This window comes from Ictidomys tridecemlineatus, chromosome 10 (genome assembly GCF_052094955.1).
Source record: "Ictidomys tridecemlineatus isolate mIctTri1 chromosome 10, mIctTri1.hap1, whole genome shotgun sequence".
In the NCBI taxonomy this organism is placed as follows: Eukaryota; Metazoa; Chordata; class Mammalia; order Rodentia; family Sciuridae; genus Ictidomys; species Ictidomys tridecemlineatus.
The window spans coordinates 41,582,879-41,605,343 of NC_135486.1; the positions used below are offsets into that span (position 1 = coordinate 41,582,879).

A 22,465-nucleotide genomic window follows, 5' to 3' on the forward strand; every position below is an offset into this window, starting at 1 on the left:
TTTGAAATGAACCCAAAATATGAAAACTTTTGAGCACTGACAAGTAGCAAAATATGACATTCAAAAAGGTTTGGATTTTGAAGTATTAAGGATTTTAAATTTTCATATTAGGGACGCTCAACAAATAATGTCTACAAATATTCCAAAATCCTAAACACCTCTGGTCCTAAGCACTTCAGATAAGGGATACCTCAACCTGCAAACCAGGCATGATCATAGAAAGACAACAAGTGTACTGGGAAATCTTTTTTCTCTTTTTCAAACTATGCTTCTCTCCAGCAATCCCTCACATACCAGATATGGTTCCCTGTTTGGAAGTTATTCACCACCCCCCTTCCTAATCTTCCCTTTTCTCTTTTGTCTTTCACTACATCCTGATCTCTAGACTGAAGACTTGCAGCGCAGAATTTGAAACACCCCCAACATCTCAAATTATTTCAGAATAAGTGATGAAATTCTCAAAACAAATTAATGTAATATGCATATCCTATAAAGAAATCTGCCCCAGAGGGTGTCAGGAAACCTAAAACCCTGGAGATGATGTTGCAATTCCCAAAAGGAAACAAGCTCAGAGCAGGCCAAAGAGGCACATGTGCAACATAGAATAAGCCACAGGAGCCAAAGAGCTACACAGTATCAGCGCGGCCCAAGGCACTGACCATTAAGTGCCTGCATTCACTAGGAAGTCAGTAACCACTCTGTGACCTAAAGCAATGTTTTTCACATGAGAAACTTCTGCTAAATTCCACTACTCCCCCCACCTCTGACTTCCAACTTCTGATAGGACAACACCTATTTCAAATGACCTAAGTGACCACAGTGAAACTGAAAATACATCCACACAAAACTAATGTTAACTTAGGCTAGGGATATAGCTCAGATAGCATATGCAAGGCCCTGGGTTCAATCCCAAAATAAATAAATAAATATTAATGTCAGTGAATCAAAAAACAAGAATATTGCACATATGACCATCCCATTCCCCCCCCCCGCCCCCCCCATGGTCAACACTCTATGCTACTAAAGCATTTAAATAAAGTGAACTATCACTGCAAAAACAAAGTCTATATTTACTATGTAAATTTGCATCTTGAATCTTTCTCTGGACAAAAATAAATCTGAAAACTAGTAGTTTCTTCTGAGAAGAGTAAAGCACAGAGGTTTCCTTCTTTGCTTTGACCACAAATTCAACCCCAGAGTTAAGACCAAAAGTTTTGTGGAATGAGTAGATTTCTCAGACTTATGGAAATGGGAATCTGAGGAATCATATTCTACTAGACCAACTGCCAGATGAGGTCAGGGAAACTGAGTCATGAGTGGCTAAGTAACTTGCCTAAAAATCATAATAGCTGATTAGTGGCAGAAATAGGACTTAGGTCCCTGAAATTCCACAGGCGTATACTTTCCACTAGAACACGCAGGCATGGTGGGGGTGGCGGGAGAGCTTGCAGAAATTCAAAAGGCACTTGGCCCATTACACATCTGCACACAGTGGTTTCATCTTACATGGCCTAAGGGACTCTCTTGCAGCAAGCTAGAATCTCTTCTAATGATGCCTGGGTAGGTTTTTTTAGACGTCTAAGTGATTAAAAGAAGCTCAACTTAGAGTACATATTACTGATAATAATTAAAAAGTCACAGTTTATATTCTAAAGGTCAAATAATAATTTATTGAAAAGCAGTATTATTGAACCTATTCAATTGCCAGTAAAACATATAATAGACTACCTTTAGAATCTGTTAAGGACTTAAAAGTCCTCAGATGAGAGCGAGCAGGTAGGTGCACACAACAGAGAGCGTTTTAGTAGAAAAGATGCCCCAGTTCTTTGGGCCCTGCAGCCAGAAACAAAAACAATTAATGGAAGGGACCCAAAATTACACCTAAGGTGGACTGACCCAAACAAAGCAGAGAAGAGTGACAATGTTTGAAATGCCAGGTAGTACTTTGGGTTTTGTTCAAATTGGAGATGTGGGAAAGAAATAACAGGAGACAGAAGAGCAAAAAAAATGTAGGATCTCAAAAGAGAGGAAAGGGAATAGTGAAGAGGTAAGGAGCAGGTGATACAAACAAGGCCAGGTGTAGCTCCCAGAGAAGACAGCAGCAGAGCCTCTGTCTTAGGAGAACCCTCCAGTCAAGACAGAAGGACAAGACAGATGGTCCAGGGTCGCTGGAGGTTTCTGCCTGAAGGCAGTGGTTTCTCTTGAGCATACTGGGTCTGTTCTTCTGCTCTGCCTGTTTGGGAACTTGATTTTATGAGTTCAACCAGGAGTGACCAATGCCAAATGAGAAATTTATATTAAGAAATCTAATTGCCAAGGGGATTCAGCTCATTCTCAACCCAGAAGGGCTAGTGTCTGGGCAAATAAATTTAGTATTAAAAAATCTTGAATGAAGGGAATTTATCCCCCAAACACTTGTAATAAAAGGAAGAGAGCCTCAATACATGCATGGCACATCTGCACTTATTCAGGGGTTCCCCTAAAAAGCAATTACAGTTTAACACTTCAATATTCCCTTCATTAACCCCAAACTTCTATTGGTGTAACAGTATTTCTTCCCAGGAGATACATTTGAGATTCTGAATAGTCATGAAGATAAAAAAATGGTCTGGAATTTCACAGTAGCTCAGAAATGCATGCTGGGAAGCATCTTAGTGACATGCAATTAATCAAACAGGAAAATCTACAGGGTACTGGGAAATCAGGCAGAATGTGCAGTGTGGAAGCCAAAGGCTGTCTGGCCAGGGGAAAGGGCTTTCAGTATTTTCCTCATCATAGCTTTTCATTCAAAACCTATAAAGAACATTTAAAAATCAATAAAGTGCACAGAAAGATGAATAGTTACAATATTAGAAATACTAACTTATTGATAAGCACTTCTTTCTAAAGTTTGATTTATTAAAATTTACAGAGCACCTACCAAGGATTAACAACAGCATTAAAGACGCTCACTTCCAGGGGCTGGGGCTGGGGCTCAGTGGTAGAGTGCTTGCCTCACATGTGTGAGGCACTGGGTTCAATTCTCAGCACCACATATAAATAAATGAATAAAATAAAGGCCCATCAACACTAAAAAATATATTAAAAAATTAAAAAAAGACTCTCATAATAAATATTTAGTATAAATCTGTAAAATGACGCAAAAACAATGACTAAAAATGAGCCTTACAAATCTGGCAGTATATAAATGGGGCTCTCGTTGGGAGAGGAGTTTTACCAACTAAGGACATAAAAATGTGAACGTTATTTCCTTTGATGCATTAATCCTTCTCCTGGATATTCAACCCCAAAAATAATTTGTATATCTACATATACAAAGATATTAATGACCTTGTATTTGTGACAGCTAATTTTAACCCAAATAATAAATGAATGAAAATTGCTAATTATAACGTATTAACTCAATGAATTGTATACCATTATCGTTATAAATATATTAATAGGTAGAAACAGGGAAAAGTGTTAATAAAGATTAGTGGGGGTGGGGGATAGTTCAGTGGAAGAATGCAAGCTTGGCATGAGCAAGGCCCTGGGTTTGATCCCTTGTACCAAAAACAAAATAGAAAGAAAAGAGAGAGGTAAATATAAACTAGGGGGAGGGGCAGAATATAAAAAGTATTTCCTCAATATATTATTCTAGGTATATATTTACAATTATATGGTTAATAGATTAGAAAGAAAATAAAGACAAGATATACCTGAGTAGCAAGAAGATTAGTGTGAACACTCTTGCAATATTTTAAAAGCTTAAGTACTGTTGTTTTAGAAAACAGGTGTCAGTTTGAAACCCACAACCTAGAAGTCAAGAAGATGAGTTCTAATCCTATGTCATGGATTATCTGACCTTAAGTGTGTGTGTATGAGATTGAAGTCCTCGGAAGCAGCAGAGTGAGGAAGGAACAATGGTGATAGACCACACACAAGACAGCTACCCAGAAAACGCACTTGCACTTGACATCTGAGCACATTAGCAAAACAGAGAGTGCTACACATGCCTTTTGTGGGATCTGTAGCAAGAGACAAGAGAGAACACAAGGGTTCTGGCCACTGCCCTCCTTACAAGCAACCACTAACAATTCACAGACATCAACAAACATGTACTGATGACCACAAGGTCCCATAGGCTATCACCCAGACCAAAAAGCTCCATACACATCAGAAAGTTTTACTCCCTTATCATCAGCTCTCCCAAAATAAAGAACTCAGTGAAGTAGAACCCATGACAAGGATATACAGTCCTTTTTATTGTCAAAACCATTGGCAGCATATGGAGACATTTATCACGTACATGACAACCTTTAAGAAGAGTTCAGTAAGTAATCTTTTTATAAACTCAGACAAGATATGGAACAATTCAACATGAATAAGCAGACTATTTTACTGTTCGGATGTTTAAAGGCTTTTATTCCATAATTACTTGGTTTCTTCTTATATTAACACAAAACATGCTCGTTCCATTTACTCTGAGCCTTATGAACCAATTTTCCCAAAAGATGTACCTACTCCAAAACCAAAAACTCCATAAACCAACAGGTCCTTAACTTTCAAAGAAATTGCAATGAATTCCAGGAAGGCTTCCATAAAGTGAACTGAAATTGAAATAAAAAATCCATTTCAGGGAAAAGAAGTGCAAAAACTTTCATGGCAAATCTATTCAAACTCATATTTCTTCAACAGGCACCCAAGACTTAAAATGACTTAAAATTCACACCACGAATACTCAATACTCACCATTTTTAACATTCTGCAGCCAGTAACTACTGCTGTTCAAATAAACTCTGGTTCACACACTGACACACATCAAGCGGCTTCTTCCACACTTGCACATCCTTCTCACAGAGCTGTAATATTTCTTACCAGTTTCACCAGGCTGTTTTCTCAAGATACAGAGAACCGACTCCTCAGATCTGAGGATTTTTGACATTCCTTTGTCAAATGAGGTGTGAGGCATTTGCACTCCAAAGGCAGTTGCAAGATCCAACTACCATTCCCAAATCCATCTCGCCTTCCCAATCCTGCACCCCCTCCTTTCCCTCTGCTCTCTCTCCCACTTCTGCCCCTCAAGTTTTCTTGCCTCTGCCGTGAGGTCTCAGGGCCTCACCTGAGAAAGCAGAACCAAGAATGTTTATAGGTATGTCTAGACACCCGTGTTTATAAGCAGAGGCCAAAGACACTGTAGCAGCCAGCAACCTGACACCTGCAAAGTCAATGGAGTTAGAGGATACAGTCAGCAATGAGAAGCCTTCCTTTACAGTTTGCAGGGAGAGAGGAAGGAAGACCCGTGTTATGTTTCAATGTGGCATTTTCTTTTGCATAAACCATACAGCAATCTGTAAACCTAAAAATAATGGAATTAAAAGCCATCCAATATGTTAGGTAAGAGAACAATAATAAATTGCCTCTGGAAGACTTTAAAATCTGCAACAAAATTCAGCAAGTTAGGGCTGGGATTGTGTCTCAGTGGCAGATTCTCAGCATCACATAAAAATAAATAAATAAAGGTATTGTGTCCATCTAAAACTAAACAAATTTTTTTTTTAAAAAATTCATCAATTTGAAGAGGTTTGGACCTTTCCAGTTCCACAATATGATGATTTGATTCCAATAAAAGCTGTTAAATCTCCTACAAAGTATGTGTTTTATTTTTGCTTTTTTCACTGCTTTATTTTAATGTAAGAATAAAGATGTGTTTCAGAAACAGTTACTGAGAAAAAAATGTAAAGTGAAGGATACAAAGACAGGATGAAAATGCATATTTTTTACACTGACTTTCAGAAACCAGGAAAGAAAACTATACGTAGCCCTTGCTTTATTCAACTTATTAGATGAACAACGACAATTTGTTCTAAGGATTTGGTTTCAAAAATACTATCTGCAAAACTGTAAGCAACTATGAAACTAGCAAAATGAAAACTGCAGAACCCAAAAGTAGCAGGATATGAGGAAAGTTGTAAACTTAAATATTAATGATGACATGATAAGCTGATAGTCTTTCCTGGGAGCAATCTGGCAGCATGTAACAAGATCTACAAGCAATTCTTGCCCTCTCACCCCCAGAACCCACGTTGGAAGCCATACACTACGAGGATAGTCTCCAAGTAAAATAAATGTAATTAGTTCAATAATCTTTGTAAAGATGCTATTTGTAATTGCTAAAAAAAAAAAACAGACATAATCTAAATATCAAACTACAAGTATATCATAATAAAAGATGGAACTGTTGATCCCAAATCTTTGCTCCCTTTCTATAATATATTCTGTCCATTTCCCCATGACTTGCCTGGAAATCCTAAGGGATGAATACTAGTCCCCAACTCAATGACTTTTGGCTTGGCCAAAAGTATCTCATGTATCTGTGAGATATGAGCAGACAACCCATTTGCCACCTCCATATGTCAGCTTTAAATGAAATTACATGCTTTTCACCATGCCATGAAAACAGCATGGCCCAGATAGGGACTACCTTTTAGCCAGGATCCCAGAATGAGAAAATATGTAAAGCACAATTGAGCCTAGTTGATACAAGATCTGAGCTGAGCTGCAGCCCACTCAAAGCACAAACATATATTAGATAGGAAATTAAAGTTGCAAGCCACTAAGATATTGGAAACTTTTTGTTACCATAGCAAAAAACAATAGCTTGTCCTCAAAATATGGTAAGTTATAGAGTGGCTGATATAAGAAATTATGTATTTGAAAAAAATAGACAAAAATAAAAGGAAATACCATGACAGCTAGTGAATAAACACCAGGAATTAATTAACTGAGAAAGATATAATGGTTTATATAATTATTTCTTTTTTTCAGTGAAGCATATGTTCATATATAGCAACCCATATCTTTTAATATGTGTTATATCATGTGTTTAAAGTTTTTAAAACATTTGTAAATATATTTTCCAGAAGTTGTGTGTCCACCATGCTACTTACATATATTTCTATTCAACAAACTTTTCTGTTTCAAATGATGCAAGGATTAGTGAATATTTATGGCAAAAGTGAATCTAATCCAAGGGTTATTATTCAACCTTAGTATGATTTACTATTCAACAATTCTTTTGTCAAACTATAAAGATGAGAACTGTAAAAACTGACAAAACCAAGAATCAGGAGAAACTGTTGTCTGAGACAAAATCCACTTTCTCAGCATCAAAAGTTGTGCAAAACCAAGATCTGAAAGATCCTCAACTATCTGAAAATAAAGTGTGTTGTCTTTAAATCTGTCTTTGTGACCTATGTGTGAAATTCTGTTGCATCTTTCTGATTCAAGAATTTACAAAAATGTTCACCCTAATAATCCCACTTATGGAAATTTATCCTGAAATAAATTCAACAATAATTTTAAAAATGTATCAGGTATCACCTCCTACAGGGTAGCAAATATGTAAAATGCATGTACCTCCAATAAGTGAAAACAATAAAGAAATTTATATCATATCAATCTATGTAATTTTACTCAAAATTTTAGGAAAGTGTGGGAAGCATGTATATTCACAAAGAAGTATACATAGCTACAACCTAAGAAAATATGTCTACATATGAACATAAAAAGTTCTTAAAATAGTTTGGAAGATTATGTTTTTTTGGTGCTTAGCTTTTTGAGTTCTTTACATGCCCTAGAGATTAGGGCTCTATCTGATGTGTGAGGGGTAAAGATTTGTTCCCAAGATGTAGGTTCTCTATTCACCTCACACATTGTTTCTTCTGCTGAGAAGAAACTTTTTAGTTTGAGTCCATCCCATTTATTGATTATTGATTTTCATTCTTGTGCCAAAAGAGTCTTATTAAGGAAGTTGGGGCCTAATCACACATGATGGAGATTAGGGCCTACTTTTTCTTCTACTAGACGCAGGATCTCTGGTTTTATTCCTAGGTCCTTGATCCATTTTGAGTTGAGTTTTGTGCATGGTGAGAGATAGTGGTTTAATTTCATTTTGTTGCATATGGATTTCCAGTTTTCCTAGCACCATTTGTTGAAGAGGCTATCTTTTCTCCAATGCATGTTTGGCACCTTTGTTTAATATAAGATAATTGTAATTTTGTGGGTTAGTCTCTGGTCCTCTATATTGGTCTACCAGTCTGTTTTGGTGCCAATACCATGCTGTTTTGTTACTATTGCTCTGAACAAACACTTCTCAGAAGATGATATACAATCAATCAACAAATATATGAAAAAAAAAATGTTCATCATCACTAGCAATTAGAGAAATATGTATCAAACCTACTCTAAGATTTCATCTCACTCCCATCAGAATGGCAGCTATTATGAAGACAAACAAAAATAAGTTTTGATTGAGGATGTGGGGGAAAATGTACACTCATACACTGCTGGTGGGACTGCAAATTGGTGTAGCCAATATGGAAATCAGTATGGAGATTTCTTGGAAAATTGAGAATGGAGCTACCATTTGATCCAACTGTCCCTCTCCTCAGTCTATACCCAAAGAACTTAAAAACAGCATACTACAGGGACACAGCCTCATCAATGTTTATAGCAGCACAATTCACAATAGCTAAACTGTGGAACCAACCTAGATGTCCTTCAGTAGATGAATGGATAAAAAAAAAAAAATGTGGCCTATATACACAATGGAATATTACTCAGCATAAAAGAAAAGAAAATCATGGCAGTTGCAAGTAAATGGATAAAGTTAGAGAAGATAATGCTAAGTGAAGTTAGCCAATCCCAAAAAACCAAATGCAAAATGTTTTCCCTGATATAAGGAGGCTGATTCATAGTTGGGTAGGGAGCGGGAACATGGGACAAACAGACGAACTCTAGATAGGGCAGAGGGGTGGGAGGGGAAGGGAAGGGGCATGGGGTTAGAAATGATGGTGGAATGTGATGCACATATCCAAAGTACATGTATGAAGACACAAATTGGTGTGAATATACTTCGTATACAACCAGAGATATGAAAAATTGTGCTCTATATGTGTAATAAGAATTGTAACGCATTCCACTGTCATATATAAATTTTAAAAATCAATTAAAAAATTGAAAAATAAAGTAGCTTGGAAGAGATTTGTACTTTCTACCCTTTTAAAAAAAAACTGTTACATTAAGGAATAATGCTTGTATTTACAAAATCTGTACTTGCTATGAAGTACAGCAACATCTCTCAGTTTAAAAAAAGTATCTTAAGTACATTTCAGCTGGGCACAGTGGTGCACACCTATAATCCCAGCAGCTTCAGAGGTTGAGGCAGGAGGTTCATGAGTTCAAAAGCCAGCCTCAGCAAAAAGTAAGGCGCTAAGCAATTCAGTGATACCCTGTCTCTAAATAAAATACAAAATAGGGCTGGGGGTGTAGTTCAATAGTCGAGTGCCCCGGAGTTCAATCTCCAGTACCAAAAAAAAAAGTACGTTTCAAGTTTTAAAAACAATTTCTGTAGCTTCCTAATTAAGAAAAGATGGGGTTAGTAGACATAATTTTATCATTTCTTGATAGCGTAAAGTCATTCTTAGGAACATCAACTGTTGTAGCATCTTCTGTAATTGGAAGGTGCTGTTTCATTACTGTGGAGAAGAACAAGCACATTGGTGGGCACTGAATGAGGAAAAGGCTAGGATGGCAGTTCTCCCTCTTCTGCTTTTAGAGGTGGTAATGCAGAGTGGTGACAAGCACAAGCTCTGGATTTGTGCCCAGGTTTCACACTCAGCTCATCATTTACCAGTACTTGCATACCAGCGAGGTTGCAGAGTAAACTGGTATTTATTTACTAGTTGTTGGATCTTGTGCAAGCTACTTAGCCTTTCTAAGCCCTAGCTGTCTCAACTCTAAAAAAAGGGCCAATGACAGTGCTCTAAAACAGGCCATTAACTTCACAGGGGTTGATGTAAAGATCAAGGAAGATAATCCACTTAAAGTGCTAGACAAAGTGTTTGCACATGGCAAGCACTAAAAAAATGTAGGCTAATATTAGTCTCTCTCTGTTGGTTGTCTCAGGTGTCATCGGGCTTGCTTCTTACCATCACCAACAGCTATTTCCAGTTTCTGCCTCTAACCATTCTTTCCCCAGTCCTTGGAAGCATCACTAAAGGAGTGGGGCTCCTAGGAGGAGGAGTTTGATAACCATCTAAAACAATACAAAAGAAATATAACATGAACCCATAAATGCAAGCCATGTAGAGCATTTTTTATTTTCTTGTAGTCACATATAAAAAGCAAATCAATCCTGGTGAAACTAATTTTGATAATAAATTTAACTCTGTATGTCCAAAATATTAGCATTTCAATGTCATCAATTTTAAAAACCATGAGATATTTTACATTTTTCTTTTTGTACTAACTCTTCAAAGTCCTGACAGCAACATTTGAACTCAAACTAGTTACATTTCAAGTACTGAATGGACACCACATGGTGCTAATGGCTATGTTACAAATTGCTTATTCTTTTAAAGATCACGACCATGGGAAAACACTGCCACCTTCAAAACATCAAAGTGCATTTATTAAACTGATGGATGGATGAAAGGAAAGAGGAGGAGGAAGGGGCAAATGCACTTGATCATACTTTATTCACAATACCTTTGTGAATGCCTGATTACACAAACAATTTAAACAGAGGCAGCTGTTAATAAAATAACTGCAATGACATTTCTGAAGTCCCCCCAAACCTGCCTGCTTTTTTTCTCGGCAGTATTTTAATTAAGGAGGAAGAGAAAAGCTCATGGCCAGAACATGCAGAACCAAGATTTACTTAATAGTACATATATTACCCTCACTTTCTGGCATCCGTAAAATAAACTACTGAATATATTGAAGGATGAGTCTCCTATAATGCCACATACTTAATCTGAACCTTACATTTCACTGTATTATAAATAAGTAAAAATTAAACCAAATGTTTACTGTCCCTTTAAACTTCCCCTAAAAGTTAATTTTGTGAATAAATTCCTCATAGTTTACTTTAGAATTGCTCTTATACTATATTCTAAAAAGTCCAGTTAATTTTTTTTTAAATCAAAGCTAATTCCAGTCTGCTAATCAAGAGCTGAAATGTTTAACTATCCAAGTCATTATACTAAGATGTTGAGTTAAGGATAGTAGAATGAAAACGATACTATTAACTTACGTACTTATATGATTGCATGACCAATGTGATTCTACAACATGTACAATGAGAGAAATAAGAAATTAACACCCCGTTTATGTGTATCAAAGTGCTTCAATGTACTCTGTCATGTGTAACTAATTAGAACAAATTTAAAAAATAAAAAAAAAACAAATTTAAAAATTTAAAAACAAATTTAAAAACAAAAAAACAACAAATGTGTCTTTTCTATCCCAGGCACTGTGTGAGTGTGTCTCTGTGTGAGTGTGTCTGTGTGTCTGTGTGTGTGTGTGTGTGTGTGTTGCTGGGGATTGAACCCAGGGCCTTATGCATGTGAGGCAAGCTCTCTACCAACTGAGCTATATCCCCAGCCCCCAGGCACCTTCTAAACAAACATTTCTCTAGGAAAGTATTCCCTGTCATATTAGTGTTCCTTTAAGATTACAGGTGTTCCATGAAATATTTTTTTTAAAAAAGACCATCCTTGCTAAAATGAATCTAGCTCTGGAATACTTACTTTCGTTGCCTGCAGGGCTTCTCAGAGTCTTTAATGCACTAATGTATACACAGTTCAAAGTGCTGTGCTTGGTTATTACTATAGTTTTTGTTTATATTTTTTTCATAGTTGATAGAATTTTATTTATTTATATGTGGTGCTGAGAATAGAACCCAGTGCCTCACACATGCCAGGCAAGTACACTACCGCTGAGCCCCAGCCCTAGCCTCACTACTATAGTTTTTATCAATCTACAAATGAGAAAAAAATAATAATAATGCGAACCAAGAACCAAACAGTAGGCCACTAGCCTAATTATCCTGTGGAAAGGGACCTCCTACCCTGAACTCTGCATCAGGGTCCTGGCTGGGCCTGATGCTCTGCTCTGTGCGTTGCTCCCTTTTGTCATACCTGAAGAGACACTGATTTTGAATATGCATATGCTAGTTAATCTATCAAATCCTCCAAATGGAGATAATTTATACCAAATGAAGGAAGAAGGAGAGGGAGGAAGTGAAAGAGGTAATAGGGAGGAGTAGAGAAGCCAAAGAAATTTGTTTGAATAATTTAACCAAATATCACTTCATATTTGCAAGCAGAGCTAAAAATCCTAAACACATTCATAAGGATGAAGTGACACAAAGTACACATTTATACCTAACCTGGCATGCAAAAAATAAGCCTCATTTTGAAAACAACCAGACAGCTGCTCAACAGAAGCACAGCACAAATTATCCTTTCCAGCCTTTATTTTTAGATGCCTCTTAAGTAAAACAATAATTTTCTAAAGAATATAATTAAGATCAGTAGGTGTCATTTCATTATTTTGGAGTCCTGATTCATTTCACATCAGTCACATTTTTCCCCCCATAAATCACATAATGATATAATATTCCATATCAGATTCCTTACCTGTGAATAAAATAATTTATATAACCTTTTAAACACGAATTGACTTTAAAAACATAATGCATCCAAAACGCTCATTAGTATAACCCACAGATTTGAACCCAGGGTGTTTAAAGTCAATGCTGTTTTTCAAATGAACATTTGGAGACATGCTTATAACTTTAAAAATGTGTAACTTCACCATCTGAAGCACATTTGACACTATGTCCAATGATAAAGAATATGCTGCAAAGATCCCAGGTTTCCCTTGGCAGAAGGGGATGCTAATTGCCTCCTGGAGTCTCAAATGAAACCTAATTGCTGGCTTGAGATGTCACCACTGACCCTGGTAACAGATTGGTGCACCCTTCATAAACCTAATATGGCATAATCCTCCTTCATTATGGTTATTATAGCTCCGCAGTGGGACACGTCTGCCACAGAAATAAACTCTGCAGCCTCTCCTCCAAATGAATGTGTCACTTTTCTGTCCCAGAGCAAGTAGGGCTGATGGCAGAATTCATTGCTGCAGTAAGTAGTACCAGTTCACAGCCAGGCTGTACTTCCATATGAGAGACAAAGACAGATGAACACACAGAGACAGAAAGATGGATACACACAGAGAGAGAAGGACACACACACAAAAAAAAAAAAAAAAAAAAAAAAAAAAAAAACTATGAAGAAATCCACAGAAGAAACCAGAAACACAATCCATGTGATAGAGGAGAAAAGAGGAGGGGGAGCATGAATGGCTATTTAAATAAAATAACAATAATAAAATAAATGGGAAAAGTAGAAAAATAGATTCTAAGCAAACCATAGTTTGAATCAGGAAATCCATCTGTAAATTCATTGAATTTATCATCACAATGTCAGCTATTGCCAGGCACAGTGGCCCACACCTGTAATACCAGCGGCTCAGGAGACTGAGGCAGGAGGATAGTGAGTTCAAAGCCAGCCTCAGCAATGGCAAGGCACTAAGCAACTTGGCGAGACCCTGTCTCTAAATAAAATACAAAATAGGGCTGGGGATGTGGCTCAATGGCCAAGTGCCCCTGAGTTCAATCTGCAGTGCAAAAAAAAAAAAAAAAAAAAAAATGTCAGCTATTAAGCCTCAATTTTCTTTTTTTTTTTTTTTGGACACTCTTAAAAAACATTTCAATTATAAACATTTATCTTGCATCTACTACTCATCAATTTCCCAAACATTTACTGAACATCTCTGCATCAGATGCCAAGAACCCAAGGATAAATAAATTATAAATATGTCCTCCAAGAGCTCACAACCTTGGGGAGACAGATAAACAAGCAATTACAATACACTAACACATATCTTAGTATAAAGGGTGTGTAAAGTACCGGAGGATAGGCAGATAAGGTGACAGTGAATTCTCCAAGAAAAAAGAGAATGTTAGATAAAACACCCAAAAAGATATAAAAATCACAGCAGAAATTAAAGAATGGGTAGGAGGTTATTATGTGACCAGATATGAAAAGGAATTCATGGAAGAAGTAACAATAATATCCCAAATCAAAGCAACAAGGTTTCAACTACGAGAAATGTTCAGAGGACAATGACAGGAGGCCAAGGGAGGCTCAGGGTAAAGGTCCAAGCTAGGAAACGAGTTGGGATCAAGAACTGTGCAGAGCCTTGAATGTTCTGCTAGGGAGTGGGCCCTTAACCAATAGGCAATGCATGTGTTTTAAAACTGAAATCTTTTAGATGTAAGGGAAGCTGGGCATAGTGGTGCACACCTGTAATCCCACTAGCTAGGGAGCCTGAGACAGGAGGACTGAAAGTTCAAAGCCAGCCTCGGCAAAAGCGAGGCACTTAGCAACTCAGTAAGACCCTATCTCTAAATAAAATACAAAATTGGAGCTGGGGATTGGCTCAGTAGTCGAGTGCCCCTGAGTTCAATCCCTAGTACCCAACATCAACAAAAAAATTTAGATGTAAGGAAGAATACCACGAACACAACAGCACATCTCTGTCCTCACCTCCAAGAGCCCTTGCACTGTTTTTAGAGTTCATCCTTCGGGCATTTCTTTAAACCTTTACTGCATATAGACATATCCCTTAACAACATAAAGTGGCAAGTGAGCTTGTAATTGAGAGAGCGGAAATATCAGGCATGTTTGAGAATGATGCTGTAGTGTAGAAGACAGACTGGCCCAGCTATAGGATAGGGACAGCTTAGACAGTGTGGTGCTGGACAGCTGTCTCCCCAGAACAATTCATCCCCAAAGGCAAGGGGTAGGCATTTTCATGTGAAGGAGCCACAGGGGCCATCAGCAGGCAAGAAGCCACAACCTAGAGGAGTGAAGCAGAAGGCCACAGGTTAATGAGGGGGGTGAAGCAGGTGAACCAAGCCACAAAACACAGGTGGTAAATACCAAGAGCAAAATGGCAGGAGGAAGGCCTGACCTTGGAGGGAGAGAGGGGAAGGCTGCCCAAGAAAGCATTGTTTGAGATGGGCCCTGGGAGAGTGTTAGGGTGCCTGCACCAGAGAATAGCTTGAGGGCTAGGGATGTGGCTCAAGCGGTAGTGCGCTCGCCTGGCATGCGTACGGCCCGGGTTCGATTCTCAGCACCATGTACAAAGATGTTGTGTCCGCCGAAAACTAAAAAATAAATATTAAAAAATTCTCTCTCTCTCTCTCTCTCTCTCTCTCTCTCTCTCTCTCTCTCTCTCTCTTAAAAAAAAAAAAAAAAAAAAGAGGAGAGAGAGAACAGCTTGACCCAGGTGGAAAGCCCAGGATCAGTTCAAGAGTTACAACAGCTGGCCAGAACCATGGCGGCAGGGGGACATCAACATGAAGAAACTGCAGGTCCCTTTGGGGATTATGCATGGAAAACCTTAAATATCCAGCCGAAGTATATATGTAATTCATGACAAATTCACTTTCATAACCATGAAATCTGCCTTAATCCCTTCTACTTCAGAACTAAATCATGGCAAGAGTCAATCTAGTGATCTGGGGAAACATCAATGATATCATTGCTGCTTATTACCATGCTGTAAGTAGAACAGGCCTCCTTGGCCATGGGCAGGCTGGCAAATCCGCTTTGACAACAGTGTCAAGGAGCCTGTCTCCTTCTCACTTCAAAACTGAGTGACTTACTGGTGGATTAATGAGAGATTTTACCTTTTCCTCTTCTACATGAGGTTCTGAAGAAAAATGCACAGAAATGAATTCAGCATATTCTAATCACTACATCTAAACCGGCAAAAACATTAGTTTTAGGCCTTGATCACAAATGTTTCTACTTCCTAACTTTTTGTGACATTTACAGTCAGTCCCTTGATCTATAAGGTTGCCTGGATTTGAAAATGAGAAAAAAAAATGGTTGTTTTTAAAGTATCCAAGTAAAGTGAAATGACAATAAGAACCATATTATTAGTAACTTCAGACAACATCTTAGAAGTGTGATTTTTCTTCTCAAATGAACAAATAAAATGTATATAATAAATAGCCATGGTTTCTGAGTTGTTTTGGCAGTGCTATGATGAAACACAGGGTCTTGCACATGCTACACAAGTGCTCCACCACTGAGCCACATCCCCAGCTCTCTGTTTAATTTTTTTTTTAATCATGTACATCATTAACAAGATGCCATTTTTCCACAGCCCAGTAACTATTCATTAGAGAATAAATAATAAATTCTAAACCAGGCTCCGATGTCAAACCCTCAGGTCTGCATTTCAGAAAGGCCCTCACACACTTATAAAAATACATGTTTTTTAAAAATTGATTCCATTTTGTTATCTACAAAATGACAATAATAAGGGCATCACCATGGTTACTGCTATCAACTGCACATAGGATAGAGATTCTGACTTGGAACAGAATGAGATCCTTACCCAGAGAAGCTTATAACTCAGTAGAGGAGACCGAGAAGTGAACAAGGGTAAATATGGTGAATCTGCCAATGTGGGTAAGTTCAAAGTGCTATGGGACTATAAAGAAAGGAAAGCTAGCCGGTAGTAGGGAGGAGTGGCTCCTCCAGCATGGAGGGGCTCAGCAGGGAGCTGGGGGAGAGGATGGGAGTGTAATAAAAAAGGGAAATTAATGCTACCAAAGGTTAGAGGCACTGGAATGGATGGAAGGAAAGAGAAGCAGTTGGGAAGAGAAAGGAGGGATAAAGGAAGCTCCCCCCACCCCAACGCTGAGGATCAAACCAAGGGCCTTGCACATGCAAAGCATGTGCTCTACCATTGAGCCACATTCCCAGCCAGAAGCCTTAAGTTAAAGGGAATAAGAAGCAAAAGAATTTAAATGGCATTTAAGAAAACACAGATTTTTTTTTTAATTTGTGCTTTAAAAAAAAAAAAAAAAAAAAAAACCTTTTTACAGCACTAAGTAGACAAAGAATATAGAAAGAAAAGCCAGGTGCCACAGCACATGCCTGTAATCCCAATGGCTTGGGAGGCTGAAGAGGAGGGTCAAAGCCAGCCTCAACAATTTAGGCCCTCAGCAATTTAGTGAGACCCTGTTTCAAAAACAATATATATATATATAAAGAGCTGGGAATGTGGCTCAGTGGTTAAGCACCCCTGGTACCAAAAAAAAAAAAAAAAAAGACTATATGAAAGACAGCCTTTAATGCTCTTGGAAAAAATCCTAAGGGACAGTGGAGAGGGAGGGAAAGAAGCAAATTGAGAATATTTTAGAGTCAGACTCAAAGGACCTAATAATTGCTGGGATTTGTTAGGGGAGGGTTAAGAAAAGGGGTTGAGGGTGCTAAAAAAGAGAAGTCCAAGAGCCAAGCTCAAGCAGCTAACTCAACATAAGGTGATGTCACCAAGACAGGAATACAAAAGTAGTAAATTTTATAACAAGAAACTGGAGAGCTCAATGAAAGAGGGGTAGAATTTGGCACAAATATCAAATACTCAGAGGATATTAGCACCAGATAAACCAAACTGCAAGTGGAGAGTCTGGATTAGACAATAGCCAAGAAAACTCACTAAAACAGATACATCGAATTCATATCTGGCCGGGGACAAGTGGCCATCAAGTAGTATCCAGCCTCTCTGCAGCTCTAAAGCAAGCAGACAAAATCATTTAAACCAATATACTAGAAAAGTTCAATGACCACCACACAGAGCCTGAGCAAAAAAGGGTGGGTGGACCCAACCGAGATTTCTTAGCTCAGTTTTTCTCAAAGCACAGTTAATCAGAAAGTAGAACATTAGCATGGCTTGGAAGGTCCTCGCTCAGACTACCCCAAAGCTACTAAATCAAAATGTAAGGTTTGAGGAGCAAAATGTAAGGTGTGGGGAGCAGCAAGCTGTGTTTTAATAAGCCCTCCAGGTGACTCTGATGCCCTCTAGAGTTTGAGACCTACTACCTTAGTTAATGCCCCAATCACTTAAGGAAAAAAAAAAAAAAAAAAGGAGAAAGGAGGTGGGAGTTGTTAGAGATGAATCTCCCAAACAGGAAATTTAGTATGTATTAAGTAAAGTACACAGTTCACACCTGCATACCGTACTGGGAACTTTGCTAATTTTCCACAATGAGTAGTTTTTCCTCTGTGAGCTAAAAACACTGTAAGGCAAAGAAGAGCAAGTCAGTGGCCAATAGAATGGCTTCCTAATTTAGGATTATTTCTCAACAGTAAAATCTCAAGACATTCCAAACACGAAGAGGTTATTCTACTACTCAGAGGCGGCTACACAACCAATGGATCTCTTTCTCATTTTCTCCAGACTCCTCCCTGTTGACCAACATGGAGCATTTATGGGCTGTCCAGATAGAGTTACAGGATCTCTGGACATGCAACAGTCCTCTGAGTCAAGCTGATTGTCCAGGCTCAGGATGCAACCCTTGACCTGGGCCTAATTTAGCTGCCTAAGGAACTAAGCTAAATCATCCTCAGATCAAATTTTACACATAACACTGATCTAAGAAACTAAGAAAAATCACCCTGAGATCAAATTTTACCTATAAGGCTCGATGACTATGGTATGTTCTCTCTCACAGCCATCACCATGAAGCAAATGATACAAACGTTTGATGCAAGAAACACCCAACCAACAGGAAAAATCGAAAGGAAATGAAGCAATGTTAATATGCCATTGATAATCCAGCTTACATCCATAACCACTCTATGGTACAAAAATCTACTTACCTTTTATCTTCAGCTACGTTAAGCCTTTCATCTATAACCACTGCATCATCATATCCTTTAATTCAGATTCACAAAACATTCTGAGATAATGTATTTTTAAAATCAGTGAATGCAAGGTATGGTAAAAGTACTACTGACCAAAAATCCTAGTCAGACTTGCATTTTTCTAGGCTTTCTCCTCCTGACCTCTCCAAGGGGTAGGGTACCTACACATGGCCTCCTGGAATGTGAGAGATTTAACCAATTATTTGCCATAACAATACATTCTGCTTCAAGAAAACAGACTGCACACCTGCCCTATAGTCCCTATGTGAGTAGTCCCTTTCTTCTAAAACTCCCCCCTGCTGGGAAATTGATACGAAGATCAGTGAGTTAATGTTTGTCAAATACTTTAGGCTTCTCAGATAAAAGACAACAAAAAATTCAAATGACCTGTGCAGCTGGCATTACACTAGGTGTTATAGTTGACTCTGTATTCAGGCTTCAAAGAAGAAAATTGAGGCTGCCAAGAAACTCCTTTGTGAAAACTGGCTGGCTTTTGCACTCCCGCTAAAGGCAGGCAGTTATTCTAGCATTCTGTAATTAACTGGATTTCAACATTAGAGATGCAAAGACCCTTGCATAATACATTGGACCTTTGTTATAGTAAGGGGTATACAGGGAAAAAGAATCTTTTTCTCTGCCCTTTCTCCCTAAGTGGCTCTAGCTCCCTAAACTTTTACTGCCTGGTGGTGTAGCTCTCAACCTCCTCTAGTGTGAGGGACCACATGGCAGCTGCTAGCCAATGTGTTTGCTTTGAGCCAATAGACTGGAAAAAAAAAAAGTCAAAGACAAAGCTTTATGTGTATGTTGGCACGCATGTGGATTCAGGCTGCTGAATAACAAACAAAGAACACATTCATGGCCACATAACAACTCCTTGAACATATAAATAGCCATCCTTGACCTAGTCTGTCTGAGGTGCTGTTATATAGCATTACACTGAATTCTCCATAAATATCATGGCAAGCTAAATACTACTGGCTCTGTCTTGCATGTAAAGAAACTGAATATCAGAAAGATTAAGTCTGCCCAACATCACACAGCTAGAATGTGGCAGAGCTGGAATTCAAACCTGGCTCTATAGCAAACTCCCAAGTCTGGATCACGGCTCCAGTACACTGATAGCCTAGAAAGGGGTGCAGATTTTGCCAGACACACCCCTGGGACAACTCAACAAAGCCTCCTGGGGAGACAGGCAAAGTAAATTAAATCAATTTAAATCAGTAAGGGGGCAATCAGAAAGTTTTAGACATCAACTTCCTCCCTACCAAAGCTTTTGTGTTTGTTTTCCCTCATTCCTTAATTGGCTAATTAAGTGTTTCATCCTCTTCCCTGTCTTATATCTAACAAAGTGCATTGCAGTGTTCTGAGGCTGAGAATGAATTTTTTTAAATACAGTAGTTGGTGACCATTTAATGAAGTTCAAATGCAGGGATTTGATCAAATTCTTATTCAAAAGGACAAGAATATGGAACTCAGGTAAGCTATCATGTGTAATCAAAGGGTTGATACTTGCATCCCTGGAGCAAACTTAAGCCAAAAAGCAGACAATGAAGGAAAAAAAAAAAAAATAACTTCACAGTTCTTAAATCTTGTCCCATTCATTCAGGGCAAGCAAGAAATCTTCTAAAAATTCTGATTTTCCTCTGAATTATTTATGGTTTTTCCATATCAAAATAGTTTTCCCCAACTGTTCTTGCTATTGTAGTTGTGCATGCAACATCGTAATAATGGAACCTGGGCGGTGATCTTGGATTAGCTGAAAGGGCTTCTCCTTAGCCACTTCTCTCACACAGGTGCTACACCTTCAGGAAAACCATCAAGGGGGCTGTTCTTGAGATAAGACAAGGTGCTGGTAGAGGGCCTGGATAAACATGTGAAGTTGCAGGAAGCTAGTGTGCTCTTCCCACTCTGATGTACTCTCTGAGGTTGCTGAAAGCTAGACGTCTGCCACCTTAGCCAAGACTCAGCCACTATGAATAGTACTACAACACTACTTCAACCCAAGTGAAGAGGCACTGCAGAAAGACAAGCCTGTACAAAATGCTATTATGCTATAAGGAAATTTTCTAGGCAGGATGTGCTGAATTCTGGGTCCATGAGGCTTCAACCACCTGCAGGAAGAGTTCAGTCTTAAGTTTCAGAGAAAGCAATGGTAGTCCTCACCCCTCTGGTAACACAATAAAGTTGAGTTTTTAAAGTAGAGAATACTACAATGAACAGCATCACATAAGCGAACTAATTCTGCACATCATGACCATCCATTCAGATTAGGCAACAGGACATCATTCAGCTCCGGGCTGTGAAAGTTGTCATTTCTATAGCACAAGCTGTTAACCACATCACCAAATAATAAGGGAACTTTTAATACAAGGTCTGTAGCACTGCCGTATTGTCATCCCCTATTGCTGTCAGGTGTCTCTTTAAAAGGAATCAATATCATTTTAATGAACCAGACATGGGTCAATTAATGTCAATTAAAATGGGGACTGCTGCTGGTGGTAGAAATGCATCAGGTACAGAGGCATTTCCAAAGAGGAATTTTTGCTCCTCTGAAAGCTACCAGTAGTTCCCATAAGCATGTAACACTTCTAGTTTAATTTCTAGTATAAGGAAAGGAGGAGAGACTGCTATGCCAGCAACATTGCCCCAACCCACCCATAAATCTTCCTTGGGTCCCAGACAGCTAGGAATGACTTTTCTGTTCTCTTTGGGTTCACTTCTCATTAACTGTTTCCTCTACAAGGAGTGTTTGCTCTAAACACTCCACCAAGAGAGGACCTCTTCAGCCCCAGGACCAAGCCTCCCCCCAGAACCCCTCTGCCACCACACAGTAGTTCTCCATCAGCCTACAGGGCTGCAGACTCCTGTACTGTGATCTTGCTCTAGCAGCGTAGAAGCTCTGATACTCGGTTTGTTGAATGAATGACTGAACTGAACTAATCCATTTCACATATTAACACACTGGTGGAAACTCCATAAGCATACACGCTAGACCTGCAGTCTAGAAATTCTTCACCTTCGCTGGGAATCCCAAACAGCCAGTTCCTCAACAGGCTGGAGTTGAAAACCTACAATCTCCTTAAATTGTAGGTAAGTATGGGGGTGGGGGTGACAGGAACTGAAGGAAGTGTGAGGGAAAGGGAGGTAAGGACAAGGCTGCCTGCCTCATTGCTCTCTCCAGAAGAAAAGGTAGAAAACCCACAAGTATTCAAAACCTAGGTTTAAGAGTCACGTGGGAGAGGGGGTGGTTAAGACGCAGAATTTTGGAAGTCAGAGCTGGTCTGAAAGTACGTGGCCACAGGTTTTTTCCCTATGAGCCTGCCCGACCACCCAAGTAGGAGCCAAGACACTCGGGAGTTCGGTGGCACGGCTGGGGCCTAGTGGAATGGCATGAAAACTCCTCTCCCTTCCAAATCCTATCCTAAGCGGGGACCTGAAGGGGAGTCGGGGAACTGCATTCCCCGCGTGGGCGACAGCAGCGTCGTTTGTCTCTCATCCTCCTGGCCCCACGGTCTAGCTATCTCTGGCAGCCCTTGGCCGGCCCTCTCACGTCCCCAAAATGCAGACGGGATCTGAGAGGAGGGGGCGAGGGAGTTGGGTTTAGCCACAAACTCTGCAAACTTCCCTTACCTTCCAGCTCACTTCCCAAATAAGCGGTGCGCCCTGTGGCCCGCAGCTCCCACCGGGAAAGAAAACGCGCGGCCCGGCCACCCTGCGCCCCCGCTGCCCTGCCTGCCAGGCGTCGGAGACCGCCAATCTCAAGTTGGTGTTGCCAGCGTTTGCCCAAGTCATCTGCAAGGCGCCCGGAGCACCAAGGCTACCCGCGATCTCGGCCCGATTTCCCCGCC

General features: G+C 39.2%; 1 protein-coding gene across 1 annotated transcript in view; it reads right to left on the reverse strand.

Moving 5' to 3' along the window:
* Nucleotides 1–22,465, reverse strand: part of Ptpn14 (protein tyrosine phosphatase non-receptor type 14) — a 176,253-nt gene that overhangs the window by 153,134 nt on the left and 654 nt on the right. The gene's annotated exons all lie outside the window — the stretch shown is intronic.